Raw genomic sequence first — 19,203 nt, 5'->3', positions numbered from 1 at the left:
CGCAGTTATATTGGCTTTCAAGGATTCCGCGAAGTGACCGGCCATACTGATATTGGCTTTCAAGGATTCCGCGAAGTGACCGGCTATGGCCGGTCGTCCGGGGCCTAACGGTCCGCATTTCCGCACGTGGACGCGGACGCTTCGCGATGTATGATGTATCATGTCACGGTATGCGTTTTTCACGTGAGAGATGAGGAGTTGATACATGGAAAGGTTTTGTGGTGACACGCTTGGCCAGTGCTTTCTTGTAGGTTGGCCCTGATCGTTGTATTGGTGGGTCCTGCGTCAAAACGGCTAGAATGTGCGGTAAAGGAGAAGGGCGTTGGCAGTTGGATGGTTAGATGGGATTGGCTTGTAGTTATGGCAGCAAGATGGCCAGTATACTTTGTAGTTGGTGCCATATTTTAATAATCTCTACTTGATCGGTGACCACGACTGTTGTCCATGTACAATGTTTCATGTGGTTCACCGGGTTCACATGCTCCTCTTGTTTTTTTATTTTAACTTTAACCTTATTTTTATTTTAAGCTTACAATGTCAAAAATTAGCCCAGCTAGGGCCTAGGCAATGAAATTAAGAATTTTTTTATTTTTGACTATTAATAGTCCCTGTAGCAAGATGCCATGCAAGGTTTGTGTTGTGTTGGGTTGACATTTAGACGGTTTACGAAATTGGTAAACCTAGATCTATCCTATCTAATAATTGATCAAAAAATTAATAAATGATAGGGATTAGTTCGTGATAGTCTCAAATAAATAAATAAATACATCAAAAATCAAAATCTGATTTCAAGCTATTTGTTAAACAAATAAGAGAAATAAGGCTTATTGTATATTATCCTCTGAAAGTATAAATATCATATTTTGGATATTAATGTAGCATATAAACTCATAATAAGATGGATTATAGATATCAATGTAGCATATAAATGCATAATAAGATGGATTATTTAATAGACTAACATGGTCAAATTGATCAAAATTCAAAGAAGCATATCCTTTTATAGGTTATCAATAGATGCACCATATTTATACCAATATATATACATAAAACCTATTAATCTCCTTGTAAAGTTATAATGCATATATAATATTCTAGACATCAATATAATATCTACTAACTAATTTCCTTGGCTGTAAAAATAAGTTACATATATAATATTCTAGACATCAAAGTGTCATATTCAGTAATAATTATAAAACATATTATTTTGCATATAGCCAAAAAAGCTCAAAATTAAGGCAGCATATTTTATAGTTTAACAATAAGTAAATCTAATTTTATCAATACATATATAAAAACCTACTAGTCTTATGGACTAAAAAGTAAGTTACAATATGTCAATCATATTAGCATAGTAGTTTCAGCCCGAACGTTGCACACAGATTTTAGGTCATATAATAGATTATTTTTATAAAAAATTATATATAAATAGTAAAATAATGTCCATCCAAATTTTTGATGTCCATTTATATTCTCAACTATATATATGAGTGATCTTTTATTGCAAAAGGATAATAATATCAGCCTTTAAAAATATTATTTAAGTCACATAAGTGGACTTTAATAACATCATACTTTAATTCAATGCTTGAAAAATTAAGAATTATTAGGTAAAAGAGTCTAGACATGTGGCATATTGCGAGTTGATTTTGATCCAAATGACATTCATAGGTGATAACATATTGCTAACGTGGACAACTTAAATGGCTAATCTATCTTCTCTCAATTTATGCTTTCATATATATATATATATATATATATATATATATTAGATTTGATAGCCCATAATATGATGAATTACTTAATATATCACAATAATGCTTATAATGGAATCTACTATAGTGACTCTTTTGAATTCAGGGGCAAATGTGAGCACATTGTATAAAGCTACATTAGTTATAGAACTTGGTTGTCTTCGTATCAATAGGAATAAAAAAGAAAAAATTTATTTGCACAGGAGGAGAGTGAGAAACCTATTGCATTCTTCCAGAAAGAGATAACCTAAGGGTGGTGTAGGTAGAGAGGAGAATTTTTATCCTTTTTTTTTGTTCCTCTCTCTCATCACTAATGTTGGTATCGGCATTAGCACTTGTTGCGGTCTTACTCTGGTGGGTAGTCGGTAATCGATCAGAAGCCAACTAGAAATTGCACCTTGAAACTGATAGTGGGATTGCCAATGAATGAGGTATTGTCATCGGAGAAGGTGTACACAGTCAAGATCAAGACGAAAAGCAATGACAGAGTTTAAAGTGAGATGGTGCTGGGCTCCACTTGATGTCAAGAAAGGAAGATCTGTAAAATAAATCCCGTCGGAGGTGGCTCCAGTAAAGATCCTCCGATGCTCAAATTAGTGAATGTCTTAAGAAGAAAGAGTGATAGAGTCTCTGAGTTTTGAGATTGTGCGTATCTGCATACCTGGAGGGGTCCCTGCTAACCTTTATTTATAGAGGAAGCAAAATAAATGATGAGAGGACAGGTAATTATGTCGATCGTGTCCTATCATATGGCATCGCATGGCGCCATATGGGCATCTTTAAATGCTGACGGTGAGCGTGTCTTTTATTCGGTGCGCTCACGATGGTAGACACTACTAGACGTGGGATCTAATAAATGACTCTAGGGGTGTATTTAATGAGATCATAGTATCCCATCATGACGCACAGCTAGCCAATCAGGACATGGTGCTTGAGTGACATGACCTTGATGTGGCCTGTCAGAGTCGTACGATGGCCACATTCGGTGCTTAGTTAGTGTTGCTCCTTGAATTGATTTTGATGATTACAAAGCATTTGAGGGGATTACTAATGATTTTGGCTTGAAAAAAGGCTTCTTGCATTTCAGGGGTAAAATCGTAATTTTATCAAGACCTGATTCGGAAGTCTCAAAAGCAAAGAACAAAAGATGTGCAATCTATTGGAGGCGATTTAATATTTTTGGAAATATATTTTGTAAAAAAATTATATTTTTATTTTTGAGTCGACCCCATGAGTCGACTCATGGCTAAAAGGACTGAACGGCACGCAAAAATTTTGATTGGCACACTCTGTGAGTCGATCCCATGGATCGATCCCTTGGTATGAGTCGACTCTATGAGTTGACCTCTATTGCTTTGCAGGCCAAAATTACAGAACAGTCATTTTCTGTTCTTTTCCACAGAGATCGACCCCATGAGTCGACCCATGAGCATGAGTCGACCTCTGTGATAGAAAATTTCTATAACGGCTAGTTTTTAACTCGTTTCAATTACATTTAATGCTCATTTAATATGCTCTAACGGCTCTATTTCAGTCCAGATTACTCTCCACCATTATTTGAAGTTATATAAAGGGACTTAAAGGAGAAATCAAAAAAAAAGAGAAGAAAGAGATTTGAAAAAGATTCTTCAAGCATTCTTTTCAACTCTAAGCAAGAGCCCACTTAAAGAGTTCAAGAAGCTTTTAATTCAAGTTCACCAACTCCTCAAGAGCTCATTCAAGTCTCCAACTACCTTGAGAAAATCAGAAAGAGCTTTCTTCTAATTATGTAAAGTGTATTTAAAGCTTTATTCACTCATTAAAGGAGCTTCATCTGTATTTCTGTGCAATTAACTGTAATACTCTTTTTAAGTTATTATTTTTATTTTGGAAGGGTTCCAAAACGTGGGAAGGTTGATCCGAACCTTGAATCGAATTGTATTGGGTTGGCTTGTACTCGAAAAATAAGTGTTCTAGCTTGGGATAGCTAGAGTCAGAGGTTCGACGAGTGTATTCAGGTTGAATACAGTTTAGTGGATTGAAATTCCTAAGTAGGAGCTTGGGGAGTGGATGTAGATGCAAGGTTGGCACCGAACCACTATAAATCTTCTTATTTGTGTTGTGCTTAATTGCTCTCCTTTTAAACTTCTTTATTCTCTTGCATTCTTACATCCAACTATTACCCTTGCATAAATTACACTCTCCATACTTATCTTGTTCTTGTTAAATAATCTTCATAGTTGTAAATTAAGTTTAAATTTTTTAAAAATCCAATTCACCCCTCCTCTTGGGTTGCATAGCGAGCAACAAGTGGTATCAGAGCTCGGTGCTCTAGCCCTACTTTGATTTAACCATCAAAGAGCTAAAGATCTATGGCAACTCAAGTTGGCACTTCTCTAGTCGAGGGGCAGTCCACTAACCGACCTCCACTTTTCAATGGGTCAAACTATATCTATTGGAAAGCTCGGATGAAAATCTTTATTCAAGTACTTGACTATGATATGTGGAGTATCATAGTAAACGGACCTCACACACCCACTAAATTAATTGATGGTGTGGAATCAATCAAATTCGAAAAAGAATGGGATGAGGTTGATAAAAAAATGGCTCAACTAAATGCTAAAGCCATGAATATTTTGTATTGTGCTCTAGATGCTAATGAATTCAATCGTATTCAACATGCATGTCTGCTAAGAAAATATGGGATAGATTAGAAGTAACTCATGAAAGAACTAATCAAGTAAAAGAATCCAAAATTAACATGCTCGTGCATAAATATGAACTTTTTAAAATGAGCATGATGAATCTATAACTGAAATGTTTACTCATTTTACTGATATTATAAATGGTCTGAAAAGTCTTGGTAAGTCTTATTCTAACAGTGATCTCGTGAGAAAGATTCTTAAGTCCTTACCAAGAACTTGGAAAGCCAAAGTGATCGCTATCCAAGAAGTCAAGGATCTGAACATCCTACCTTTGGAAGAGCTTCTAGGATCACTGATGATACATGAGCTGAGCATAAAACAACATCAAGAAGAAGAAGTTAAAAAGAAGATGACAATCGTCCTAAATCCATGGCTCAACTTGATGAAGAAACTGATGCTACGAAAAATAAAGAGCAGGATGAAAAATGGCTCTCATTACTAGATGGTTTAAGAAATTTTTAAAGAAAAAAAATAAGGAATGAGGATGAGGCCACTCACAAAAGAAAATATAGCAAAGAAAAAGATAAAGACCAACCCCTCATTTGCTACGAATGCAAAAATTGAGACACTTTAAGTCTGAATGCCCACAACTAAAGAAGGGTCTCAAGAAGTACAAGAAAAGGCCATGATGGCTACTTGAAGTGGAAGTGATGAGTCAAGCTCCGAAGAAGAAGACTCAAATAAACAAGCAACTTGTGCCTTATGGCATATGAAAATGAGGTAAATTCTATAACTCCTATTGACTTTACCTTTGAAGAACTTCATGAAGCTTTTTATGATTTAATTGATGAACTAAAGAAGCTAGGGTAAAGAACAAAGAGTTAAAATCAAAGAATCAATCTTTACTAAAATAAAATGAGAGCATTTCAAATGAAAAATCTTTCCTGTTTCAAGAAAATCTGAACTTAAAGAATGAAATTGCCAAGCTAAAGTCAATAGTTAAAAATTTACTTTAAGTTCTAATAAACTTAATATGATTCTTAAAAATCAAAAGGCCATTTATGATAAGGCTGGTCTTGGTTACAACCCCTTAAAGAAATAAAAGTTTCTAAAAAATATCTATGTAAACTCTTCAAACAACAAGTTCTCAAACATTACTTGCTTCAAATATGGTAGAATAGATCACAAGTCATACACTTGTCTCTCTAACAAATCCATAAATTTTAATGCAAAGAAAATATGGGTTCAAAAGGAACCATTGTGACTAACCAAAAAGGATCCAAGAAAGTTTGGGTACCTAAAGTAAAAATTTGACTTTTGCTTGCAGGTGTGTCTAGCATCCCAAGGAGCAAATCGAAAATGGTATCTTGATAGCGGATGCTCGAGACACATGACTGGTGATGAATCTCAATTCATCACACTTGATGCTAAAAATGGAGGGATGGTCACCTTTGGAGACAATGGCAAAGGAAAGATTATCGGTATAGGTAACATTGGTATCACTCCTTCAAGTATATTGAAAATATTTTATTAGTAGATGGTTTAAAACATAATTTATTAAGCATCAGTCAATTTTATGATAAAGGATACAAAGTTATTTTTGAATCTTCTGTTTGCATTGTAACTAGTCCTATTAATGAAGGCATTAAATTTGTTGGGCATAGACATGGTAATGTTTATATGGTAGATCGAATGATCTATCCAAACTAAACATGCAATGCCTAGTATCCTTGAATGCCAAGATTAATGAGACTAGTTGGATTTGGCATCGTAGGCTTGCACATATTAGCATGCATTCACCTTCAAAACTCATTAAGAAGGAATTGGTTATTGGTTTACCCAAATTGAACTTTGAAAAGGATAGAATTTGTGATGCATGCTAACTAGATAAACAAACAAGAGTTTCATTCAAATCTAAAAATATTATTTCAACTTCTAGGCCATTAGAACTATTGCACATGGATTTATTTGGACCTACTAGAACTACTAGTCTAGGAGAAAATGATATGGTTTTTAATTATTGATGATTTCTCTCATTTTACATGGATTTTCTTTTTGACACACAAGGATGAAACTTTTCAAGTTTTCTCTAAATTTTATCAAAAAGTTACAAATGAGAAAGATTTTTTAATTCAAAATATTCGAAGTGATCATGGAACGAATTTAAAAATCAAGATTTTGAAAAGTTTTGTGATGAAAAAAGAATTGACCATAACTTTTCGGCACCTAGGACATCCCAACAAAATGGGATAGTAGAAAGAAAAAATAGAACCCTTGAAGAAATGGCCCGTACCATGCTATGTAAAAGCAACCTTTCAAGATACTTTTGGACGGAAGCAATTAACATGGCATGTTACATATTAAATCATGCATTAATTAGACAAATTTTAAAGAAAACTCCCTATGAGCTTTGAAAAGGAAGAAAATCAAACATTGCATATTTTCATATTTTTGGTTGCTGATATTTTGTGTTAAACAATGGTAAAAAAAGACTAGAAAAATTTGATGCAAAATCTGATGAAGCAATTTTTCTTGGTTACTTCTCTTCTAGTAAAGCCTTTAGAGTTTTCAACAAAAGAACCTTAGTAGTAGAAGAGTCAATACATGTTGTCTTTGATAAAACTAACGATCTTCCTTCAAGGAAGAATGAAGGTTTTGATGATGCAGATCCTCTTATAGAAGGAATAAAGGAGATCACTCTAAAAAATTCAACAATTCAAGATAATGAAGACAAATAGGATGAAGAAGGTGAAGAACAACAAGAACAACCTCAAGGTACAAATAATCTACCAAGGAATGGAGGTATGATCACAATCACCCCAAGGAACTAATCATTGGTGATCCCACATATGGTGTAAGAACTCGTTCTTCACTTAAAAATATATTTAATATTTTGCTTTTGTCTCTCATCTTGAACCTAAAACTATAGATGAAGCTGAAAAAGATTATAATTGGATTAATGCAATGCAAGAAGAACTTAATCAATTTAAAAGAAATAATGTATGGATCGTAGTATCAAGACCTAAAAATTATTCAATAATTGGCACAAAATGGGTATATAGGAATAAATTGGATAAACATAGAAATGTAATAAGAAATAAAGCAAGATTGATTGCAAAAGGTTATAATCAAGAAGAAGGAATTATTTTAATGAGACCTTTGCACCTGTTGCTAGATTAAAGGCAATTAGACTTCTACTTGCTTATGCTTGCTTTATGAAATTTAAATTATTCAAATGGATGTTAAAAGTACTTTTTTAAATGATATATTGCTGAAAAAGTTTATGTAGAACAACCTCAGGTTTTGAAAATCATACTTTTTTTAATCATATTTTTAAATTAAATAAAGCTCTATATGGTTTGAAACAAGTACCAGGGCTTGGTATGAAAGGCTAAGCAAATTTCTACTCAATAATAATTTTTAAGAGAAAATGTAGACACAACTCTTTTCATTAAAAGAAATCAAGATGATATATTAGTTATACAAATATGATGACATTATTTTTGGGTCTACTAATGAAACTCTTTGTCAAGATTTTGCAAAGCTCATGCAGGGGGAGTTCGAGATGAGCATGATGGGAGAACTTACATTCTTCTCGGACTCCAAATCAAATAAACAAAGGAAGGAATCTCCATCATCCAAAGCAAGTACACAAGAGAATTACTCAAAAGATTTGGAATGGAGAACTCCAAAGTAATTGGCACACCCATGAGCCCATCATATAAGCTTGACAAGGACGAAGAAGGTAAGAGTGTAGACTTAAAATTTTATAGAGGCATGATTGGTTCTCTATTATATTTAACTGCTAGTAGACTTGATATTATGTTTAGTATTTGTCTTTGTGCTCGTTTTCAATCAAATCCAAAAGAATCACACTTGAATGTAGTTAAAAGAATCCTTAGATATTTAAATGGTACACAATCTCTAAGATTATGGTATTCTAAGGACTCATTAATTGACTTAATAGGATATTCAGATGCCGATTTTGCTGATGTAGATTAGATAGAAAAAGTACTAGTGGAACTTGCCAATTTTTTGGAGTTAACCTAATCTCTTGGTTTAGCAAGAAATAAAATTCGGTAGTACTGTCTACGGTCGAGGCCGAATATATTACAGTCAGAAGTTGTTGTGCTTAAATCTTGTGATTAAGCAACAACTCGAAGATTTGGTATCAAACTTAATGAAACTCCCATAAGATGTGATAATACTAGTGCTATAAATCTCACTAAAAATCCAATTCAGCATTCTAGGTCAAAACATATTGAAATCAGGCATCATTTCATAAGAGAACATGTTCAAAATAAAGACATAATTCTTGACTATGTTTGTACTAAAAAATAATTAGCTGACATCTTTACCAAGGCCTTAAGTGAAGATAATTTTTGAAATTAGGAGAGAACTAGGAATCCTTGATCCATCTGCTTAGGTGTCTCTCTGATTCCAAGGTATCAATGCCAAAAATTTGTTTAGCTTAATTCTCATCTTTTCTTTTGAGCTCAAAAGCTTAAAATTATTATTCTTATAATCAATTTTTGGGGTAAACATCCTTCTCCTAATATTTCAAATTTTTTCAAAATGTTTCATCATTTTTCTGAATTTCTCTATGCCATGAGTCGACCCCCAGGGTCGACCCTAGGGTAAACTTGTAATATTGACTAAATCCTTCGAATGCTCTCTTTTTGTTGGAAATCTCTCCTTGAGCCGACCCAACCCTTCGTCTTCTTCTTCCACCAAACCAAAAGTCTCCATCTCTTCTTCCTCAAATCTAAGTTTTCTCTCAAGATCCCTCTCCACCATCTTTCACCCTCTAATCGCCCTCTTGGAACCAAGTTCCTCCCCTTCTTCTTCTTCATTTGGAACGATTCGAGCTTACCCTAGACTCAACCCGTCTTCTCCAAATCGCACTCCACTTCTCCAAAATCCTTATCTTTCCACTAAAAACCCTTCATCTCTCCTCACATTTGCTCTCCTAAGTTCCTTGCTAGTTCTGCTTGTGCAAATGGCTCCCAAGATGAAGCTTCCACAGAGGAGGAAATCAGTTCGTGGGTTGGAAGAAAGTGTGCACCGAAAGAGACCAGCAACCGAGACCACTTCTGCTTCAAACCTGCTCCTGCTTCAGCTCCAGCTACAATCCGATCTCCAATCAGCCCTAGTAAGGTACCCCTCTCTGATAGGAAGGTAGAGCCCGGCAAAAATATTGATTTCAGATTTTTTGAAAAGGAAGGTTCTCTATCGGATCAAAAATTAAGGACAAGATTGAAAATTCTACTGCTCCCTAAAAGAAAATACTTATGTGGATCTTGTTAGAGAATTTTACTGAATTTGGGATACAGCAATGAAACAGTAAAATCCACAGTGAAAGGTATAGACATTAGCCTAGATCCTGTGCTTTTGGAGAGATACTTCATTTACCTTGTGAGGGGTACACAAACATGGAACTCCCAGTTAAAGAGGAAGAATAAATGTTATCCTAGGGAGAACCTTCACTGGAAGCCTGAACAAATTAGAGGCAAAGATTCTTTCCATTGAGATGAGACTGCTACACCACATGGTAACTAAGTTATTTTTTTCTAGAAGTGGTAGACATGATCTTCTCTCTGGTCGGGACATCTGCATTATGTATCATGTTATTACTCAAACCCCCCTGAACCTCCCGGCACTGATGTTTGAGGCTATGAGAAAGACCTTGAATAGGTCCAAGGCACACTTGCCTTTTGGTATGGCTCTCACTTTAGTATTTAAGAGGTTTGGAGTTAGCTTTGAGGGGGAGGCAGTAGCTAAGCTATCTCATTCCGACACTATCAACCGTCATACTTTGCACCGCATGGGATTTTTCAAAACTGATGGTGGTTGGACAAAAGGTGTGGAAGAGAGAGTGAGGACAGAGCAGAGGAGGAAGGACCATCCTCACCCCTCCGTGATCACAGAGCAGCTTCACCAGATATTCAGTTTATTTTGATCACGAGGCTGGCCCGTCAGAGTCTGCGAGGAGACATACTTCAGTTCAGCAGCCGGATAGCAGAGCACATCCTTCAGAGATCAGATTGGCTGATGATTAGATAGAGATGATATCTCAGCATGTAGCTTCCATACTATCTCGTCAGTTGGGTACTTCAGCTTTTGCACAGGGATCGACATCTCAGGATATATCTGATCAGACACTGATCCCTCACATCTTCACTATTTTTCAGATGATTTCTGATCAGTCAGTACGCATTGAGCAGCTTGAGGTTGTATATTGAGACTGACTGGCAGAGTACTTGACTTGCAGGGGCAAGTGTTAGCTCTAGCCCATCCACAGCCGCATGAGGACATCACTGAGGTCTCAGACCTATCTGCGGAGGTGGCCAGACTGCGAGGAGTCTTAGAGAGTGGTTTTGACTTCCTGAGGAGAGAGATCAGGGGCTCTAGTGAACATGCTTCCACTCAGTTCAATGCACTGCTACAATCTATTTCGAGAGCCTTGAACCTTCTGGACACCATCAGACTCTCACTCGTAGCACAGTCCTTTACTTCTCAGCCTTCAGGATCTTCTCACCCTTCCACTCGTGCTGGCACCTCTACCCGTGGCAGAGGCAGATGCGGTCGAGGTCGAGCTCGTGGACATGATCCTTCATCTCCTCACCCCATCTCTAATTCATCAGACTCCGATCCGTCCAGCCATGATATCTATTAGATCCAGTGTAGTCTGTTCTTTCTTTAATTTTTGTCTAGGATCTATCTTATGGCCATGTAATGTAATGTTGACTAATTGACTCTTGGATAGCTTCTATCCATGTCTTTTGTACTCTAAGTTAACACTTATGTATTGAAATATCTATGTATTCAGTCACCTTTTGGATATATATATATATATACTTTGACTTTTAATGAATATCTTTGAATGTGATCAAATTGAATTACTTTTAAATCATGAAATACTTGAATAGCAATATCTTTTAAATGAACAAATTGATATATCTTTTACGATTGCTATATTGAGGGGGAGTAAAATAATAACCAATAAAGAAACAAGCAATCAAAGAAGGAAGCTAAAGAACTAAAATTGATCCCATCAAAAGGAAGGAATAGAGAAAATATATTCAAAAAAAGAGGAAGAATCAAGATTGAGATAGAGAATCTCAATTGATGCTGTCAAAAAGGAGGAGTAGAGAATCAAGATTGAGATTGAGCAATAAGAGCAATAAAGATTGAACATTGAGATTGAGCAATAAGAGCAATAAAGATTGAACATTAAGCAAAAATTCAAAAATTGAGATTGAGATTGAGCAATAAGCAATAAAGAATGAGCAATAAGTAATTTGCTCAGCTTTTTCTTTCCAGGAAAATACACTTATAAGCAAATTTTAGATTTATAGCAAATTTCAAATTTATTTTTAAACTGCTTATAATGCATTTCGTTCAAATACTTGGCTATAATATTTAGGTGATGCATCTTCATAAATTTGAAATTCATGTTCAATACTTTATATATACTTTTACTCAAGTGTTTGTCATCATTAAAAAAGGAGAGATTGTTCTCTTGAATTATTTTGATGATTACAAAGCATTTGAGAGGATTACTAATGATTTTGGCTTGAAAAAAAGCTTATTGCATTTCAGAGATAAAATCATAATTTTATCAAGACTGATTCGGAAGCCTCAAAAGCAAAGAACAAAAGATGTGCAATCTATTGAAGCGATTTTAATATTTTTGAAAATATATTTTGTAAAAAATTAGATTTTATTTTTGAGTCGACCCCATGAGTCGACTCATGGCTAAAAGGGCTGAACGGCATCGAAAATTTTGGCTGGCACACTTGTGAGTTGACCCCATGGGTCGATCCTTTGGCATGAGTCGACCCTATAAGTCGACCTCTGCTGCTTTGCAGGTCAAAATTACAGAACAGTCATTTTCTTCTCTTTTCTACAGAGGTCGATTCCATAAGTCGACCCATGAGCATGAGTCGACCTTATGAGTCGACCCTTGTGATGGAAAATTTTCACAATGGCTAGTTTTTAACCTGTTTCAATTGCATTTAATGCTCATTTAATGTGCTCTAATGGCTCTATTTCAGTCCAGATTACTCTCCACCATTATTTGAAGTTATATAAAGGGACTTAAAGGAGGGAATAAAAAAAAAAGAGAAGAAAGAGATTTGAAAAAGGTTGTTCAAGCATTCTTTTCAACCCTAAGCAAGAGCCCACTTAAAGAGTTCAAGAAGCTTTTAATTCAAGTTCACCAACTCCTCAAGAGCTCATTCAAGTCTCCAACCACTTGAGAAAATCAGAAAGAGCTTCCTTCTAATTGTGTAAAGTATATTTAAAGCTTTATTCGCTCATTAAAGGAGCTTCATCTGTATTTCTGTGTAATTAACTGTAATACTCTTTTTGAGTTATTATTTTTATTTTGAAGGATTTCAAAATGTGGGAAGGTTGATCCAACCTTGAATCGGATTGTATTGGGTTGGCTTGTATTCGAAAAATAAGTGTTCTAGCTTGGGATAGCTAGAGTCGGAGGTTTCGACGAGTATATTCAGGTTGAATACAGTTTAGTGGATTGAAATTCTCAAGTAGGAGCTTGGGAGTGGATGTAGGTGCAAGGTTGGCACCAAACCACTATAAATCTTCTTGTTTGTGTTTGCTTAATTGCTCTCCTTTTAAACTTCTTTATTCTCTTGTATTCTTACATCCAACTATTACCCTTGCATAAATTACACTCTCTATACTTATCTTGCTCTTGTTAAATAATCTTCATAGTTGTAAATTAAGTTTAAATTTTTTAAAAACCCAATTCACCCCCCCTTTTGGGTTGCATAGCTGGGCAATAGTTAGTCGACAAAGGTTCATTTTGTCCAAGTCAGCTGGATGGAATTATCGAGCTGTCTTGTCTTCGACTGGCGTAGTCGGCTATTAACCAAGCACTAAGTCGGTTACAGATCGTGCAGCCCTGGAAGGCATATTTACTTTAGTCGAGATGGTGCCGACCAGGGGCGACCAACCTTCAGCCGATTGAATGTCAGCGAAGGTGCCCGACGTCCACCCAACTAGGGAAACTTTGTATATCCGAGTCGAATTGATTGTTAGTTAGTCAGTACAGTTTTCTTAGTCGATCCAGAGATGAGAAGCCAAGGTGGTCAACTAAGTGATGGGAACCTACCCCAACACTTGCCTCCCAACTTTCGATTCTGACTTAGCAGCTAGTCGGGCGAGAGGAGTTCATGTTCGGGCCATCATGATTTGCTTTATGCGACTGCCACTTGGCTGACGCTTCATGGGGTGGACCGTCGTCCTATCTTTTCATGCGGCAGTGCCATCCTTTCATGGGTCGTATGGTAATAAATATCGTAGAGCTCGAGATGATCTTTCATATAAATGACAGAAGATCGACGGCAGGGTAATAATGAGCACGCATACCCAAGTTGTCTGTGTATTAGCCGTCTGTTGGTCCGATCTGTGATCACACAGACTGAGCCTACTCGACAAGATCTGAATGATGGTGCACTGAATGGACATTGGGAGGATCGGTCGAGATTGCCACCATGTGTCATGATCTCTGGATTAGGCATGGAACTCGACGTCGAGCTTGACTATCAAGGGCACCTATATATAGGGATCGATCTTCTCCCATTTTTAGCTTCACTATTTTTGCTCTACCTCAAGTTCATGCTGTTTTCTTTCTCTACCGAGAGCCTAGCTGCTGGCGAGTTTTCACCTCCAGTGTCAGTCTTCCACTGTCGTCAGCCTTTGTCATTGGTACTTCTCATTTTCTTAGAGGTTCCCTCCTTAGTCCTTCTTCTTTTGTCTTTTCCTTTTCTATCCTATCCATGACTTCTTTTGATAGAGAGTTTGGAGATGAGACTCTGATCAATGATCGAAGTTCTCAAGCTCCAACAACCTAGAGGGTGATCAAGGAGATTACTCGGGATGAGCCTGATGGGATGTCTTCTCGGTAGGGTCTGTCAGATCTGAATAAATTAGATGAATAGCCGACTGCTAAGAACACCTTCGAACCTCTCATGGAGAGGTCCGAGCTGACTGAGTCAGTAGTTGATCAACTAGAGGGGCATTATCATATCCCTAGTCGATATCGGTTGATGGCACCCGATGAAGGAGGTCGGGTCGTTCATCCTCCTGATGGCTATATTGTCATCTATAAGGAGTTTCTTCAATTGAGACTTCGATTCTCCCTTCATCTTTTCTTTGCCAATATTTTCAACCTATATGAGGTCGTCCCGCTTAACTTACTCCCAATTCTATTCGTATTCTTTCCTATTTTGTTGTTCTCTGTCATCTTGTTTGGGTTGAACCCCGAGTCTCTCTGTTTCGAGCCATTTTTGTCTTGAAGAAATATCTCCGAGAGCGGAGTGGTGGTTGTTCTGTCCCCAGCCCCAACAACAGCTCTTCAAGAAGCTCTCTTCTTCAATTCATGGGTGGAAGAGCAAGTTCTTCTATATTGTTGTTGACCACCCATGGCCTTCGATTGGACCTGGACAACTCCAAATCTTTCTCCAAATAGGAATGACATAGTCCTGAACGAGGATTGAGAGGCATACGAGAAGCTTTTTGAAGTCCAGGTTCCCATGCATCAGGAGCTGCTTAAGGAGCAGTCCCTTTATGATGCTAAGATTAATCCGACCAATCATCTCAATAGTTTTCTTTTCATAGACCCCTTTTCATGCTTGCTACTTTATTCGTTGGTTAAGCATTTTCTCTTTTTGTTGCATTCATATAGGTATGCGGGTCACGATGGGATCACTGAAGGAGGTGGTTCAAAAAAAAAAAAAGCAAGGAAGCATCCGGGCCCGAGGGCCTGTCTTGACCATTGAAGAAGCTGAGAAAGAAATCTCTAATTCGAGAGTTGAGAAGCACACAGCTACCATCACCACCCCGAGCTTCGATGGTGCATTTATCCCACCACCTTCTGCTGAGGTCGTGACATCATGGCCTCTCCCTCGGCCGACAACGTGGTAGTCGTCAAAGCAGCAGCGAGGTCGACAGAGGTGGTGCAAGCCCTTCCGGTTCAAGTTGGGTCCGGAGGAAGTCGGGCAGCCAATCGAGAAGCTGTCGACAAGGGTAAGGCATCGATGCTCTCCAGCTTCACTGCAAACTACAATCCGAACATACCTTCCGAGAGCCGACAGTCGCAATTGGATGTGCTTTAAAGTCACCAATCAGGCACTCCAGAATCGCCAACTTGCTGGAGAGTTGGCAAAGATGGTGATGCTTCCCACAGACTGGGAAGCTAGAAAAATGCACCCAGTCTCAAAGATTTGATGGAGTGCCTACATGTTGTTGATCGGGGTAAATATTCAAATCTTCTTTATTCGGCCTTTTCCTTTCTTAGCCAAGTGGATAACTTAGTTATTCTTTCATATTGCAGATAATCCATGACATTACAAGACTATCGAAAGGGTTGATCAAGTTTGATCAGATCAACCACGAGTTGGAGGACCAAGCCCAGACTACTTGTGCACGAGTCGAAGTCTCCGACGAGCTCCTCCAAGCTACCAAGGAGCGAGAAAGAAAGAGAAAAGAGAAGATCTCTCTGCTAGAGGCCGAGTTGGCCAATTTGGGAGCCTAGCAGTGGAGTGACAAAGAGGAGTTTGAGAAGCTGAAGGCTGATTATCAAAAAGAGATAGAGACAGCTGAGAGCACCCTCACCAAGGAGAAGGAGAAGATACTAAAGGTAGAGAAGGCTACCAAGGAAGCTAAGAAGATTGCCATCGAACTTCAAAAAAATTGACATTAGCAGAAACTCGAGCCCAAGAAGCTGCTTTTCGGGCACTGGCCAAGTTTCATGAGTCAAAAGAGTATGAAGACGAGCTTGCCGATGCTGGTGTGGATGCATTCTAACTCAGGTTCATGGAGTGTAAGAAGCAAGTTCACCACCTCATGCCCATGCTGGACCTGAGCTCCATTCAGCCCGACAAGGAGTCGGATGAGTCAGGTGATGAGGATGCAGAGGCCGAAGCAGACCTTCCCCAATCGAGCTCCTGAATATCTCTTGTACTCTTTTCCTTTGTATTTGTAATAAATCTTTTTTGGAAATGAAATGACAGTTTTTTTTGAATTGTCCAACCTCTTTTGTCTGTGTGCACTTTTTCTTTACTTCTTGACAAGCTTCCCAAAATTGACTAAGTAATGAAGTTGGTAATAAAGTAAAATAGTTTGTAGAAAGTAACTAACCAAGTAGGTTGTAGCCGAATTAATTAAACTTGAGAAAATTCTTCAAATCACATAATTGACTCTTGCAGGCGAACTCAAACAGAGCGAAGTCATAATCGTAAATCATCCACCGTAGGTTGTCCTATTAAGTAGGAACTTGTATGCAGTTTTTAGGATCGATAGATCTTTAGCTGGTCTGTGTAGAGCCGACTTAGCATAATTTATTTTTGCCAGGTCGTATGACAAACTACAACTCTCATGCTTGCAACCGTTGGGCTGTTATGAGTATGGTGGCAGTTGTCAGATCGCACGGCTCTAATAATCAGATTTTAGTCGATTAACGCGATGATTTCACTAGATCTCACATTCAATCTGGTGCTACAGCTTTCGACAGGCATGCTTATGATTGATGGACCCACCCATTGTTAAGAACGGTCCTGGTTTTGTTAGTGGGGTATGAGTTGACTAGCGCTTCATCGGGTATAAGTTGATGAGGGAGTGGTTGTATTATAGTTTGCCGAGAACTTGAGTTGTAAAGCACATAACTTGTAAGAAGAAAGACCTTTTTGTTTAACAAAGGTATTCTTATTGATAATATATTCATAATTTTTTGACATTCCAAGTTTGAGAGATCTCGATGCCATCCAAGTTCTCATTTTATAGCCCCTGATCGTAGGACTGTCGAGACTCTGTAGGGGTCTTCCCAATTTGGAGATAACTTTTTTTGCTCAGTGAGCTTGAAAATCTCTGCTCTTCTTAGGACTAAGTCTCCTACTCAAAAGATTTTTGGCTTAACTCGGGAGTTGTAATATCATGCTACCCTTTATTGATAGGAGATCATTCTTAGTCGAGCTTGTTCTCGAGTTTCTTTGAGCAAATTCAAGTCTGCTCATCTCTTATCCAAGTTGGTCGATTCATTGTAGTATTCCACTCGAGTTGAAGGTAGGCCAATTTCGTCTGAAATTATGGCTTCGATTCCAAATGCCAACTTGAATGGAGTTTCTCTGATCGAAATCCGAGGATTTGTTCGATAAGACCATAGGACACTATGAAGCTTGTCGGTCCAGCTTCCTTTAGCTTGACAGATTCTGATCTTTAGGTCTTGAAGAATCATCCTGTTGGTCACCTCAATTTCTTCATTGGATTGGGGATGCCAGACCAAAGTGAGCTTATAGATAATATGATACTTTACATAAAACTCTTTGAATTTGACATTGTTAAATTATCGACCGTTATCGGTGGTGATTGCCGAGGCAGATCGAATCGACAGATGACAGATTTTTATAGAAAGTTGGTAGTCTTTTGTTTCGTTATTTGTGTCAATGGTTTGGCTTTGACTCACTTAGTAAAGTAATCGATGCCACTATGAGAAATTTTCTTTGTCCGCTAGTAGGGGAAATGGACCAAGTGGGTCCACACCCTATTGATCAAATGGCCAGGGTGCTGAAATGGCCGTAAGATGGCTGGATGGGAGCCTCTAAGTGCTGGTGAACCTTTGATATTGGTCACACTTCTGCACCAAATCATATGCATCTTTCTGCATGGTTGGCTAGTAATATCTCTGAAGGAGGATCTTGTAAGACAATGACTTGCCCTTAAGTGGTGTTGCCATAAATACCTTCGTGCACTTCCTGGAGGGTGTAGTCGGCCTTAGAAGGTGGGAGACACTTGAGCAGGGGTAGAGATGCTAACCTTTTGTAGAGTTAATTATCCATGATTAGGTACTGAGTCACCAATCTTTTTACTCGGTGCACCTTGGTAGGATCAGTCGGCAATGCTCCATTTATCAAGAAATCAATGAATGGGTCAATCCAACTCAGCTCTCATCCGACTTCAATCTAACAAATTTCTTCCTCTGAGTTACTCTCGGGCTCTCGAGATACTCAATGAAGATTTTTTTAAGATAGCCACAATCAGAGGTGGCGAGACGGGATAGAAAGTCAGCTCGAACATTCTCAGAATAAGGGATGTGAGAAATTTTGAAGTAATCAAAATATGATTGTAGAGACTTAAGTCTTTGTAGATATTTAGAGAGAATAAGATCTTGGATCGCATATTCTCCTCAGAATTATCTGATGATGAATTAAGAATCGATGAATACCCATAGGTGCTTACATCGAGATCCTTAGCATCTTGAGTTTGGCTATCAAAGCTTCATACTCCGCTTGATTGTTTGAAGCCCTAAAATTGAATCAAGAGCATATTCAATCACCATCCCATCAATATTAGCCAAGATCAGGCCTTTGCTGCATCTTTAAACGTTTGAAGCCCCATAAACATGCAAAATCCAAGCGAGCTCTTGAACGCTCTTTGAGGAATTGCTCTTGACTTGATCATTGTCCATCGGGGTACACTCGATGATGAAGTCGACAAGAATCTTGGATTTCATTGACATCCCTAGGATAAAGAAAAGGTCAAACTCGGTGAGCTTGATCACCCACTTTGTCATTCTCTTTGAGGTGTTTGGTCTGTGAAGTACAGATCTTAGAGGGAGGTCGATGAGAACTTTTATTGGATGCACCTGAAAGTAGGGCCGTAACTGTCGAATAGTAGTCACAATTATAAAGATGACTTTCTTAATTTTGGAATATCTCAATTTGACATCACGCAATACCCAGCTTACATAGTAGACGGGCCTTTGCACTTTATCTTCTTCTCAGACCAGCATCGAGCTG

This window comes from Elaeis guineensis, chromosome 3, assembly GCF_000442705.2.
Source record: "Elaeis guineensis isolate ETL-2024a chromosome 3, EG11, whole genome shotgun sequence".
NCBI lineage: Eukaryota > Viridiplantae > Streptophyta > Magnoliopsida > Arecales > Arecaceae > Elaeis > Elaeis guineensis.
The sequence above is the reverse complement of the archived record's forward strand: the minus strand, read 5'-3'. Positions refer to the sequence as shown.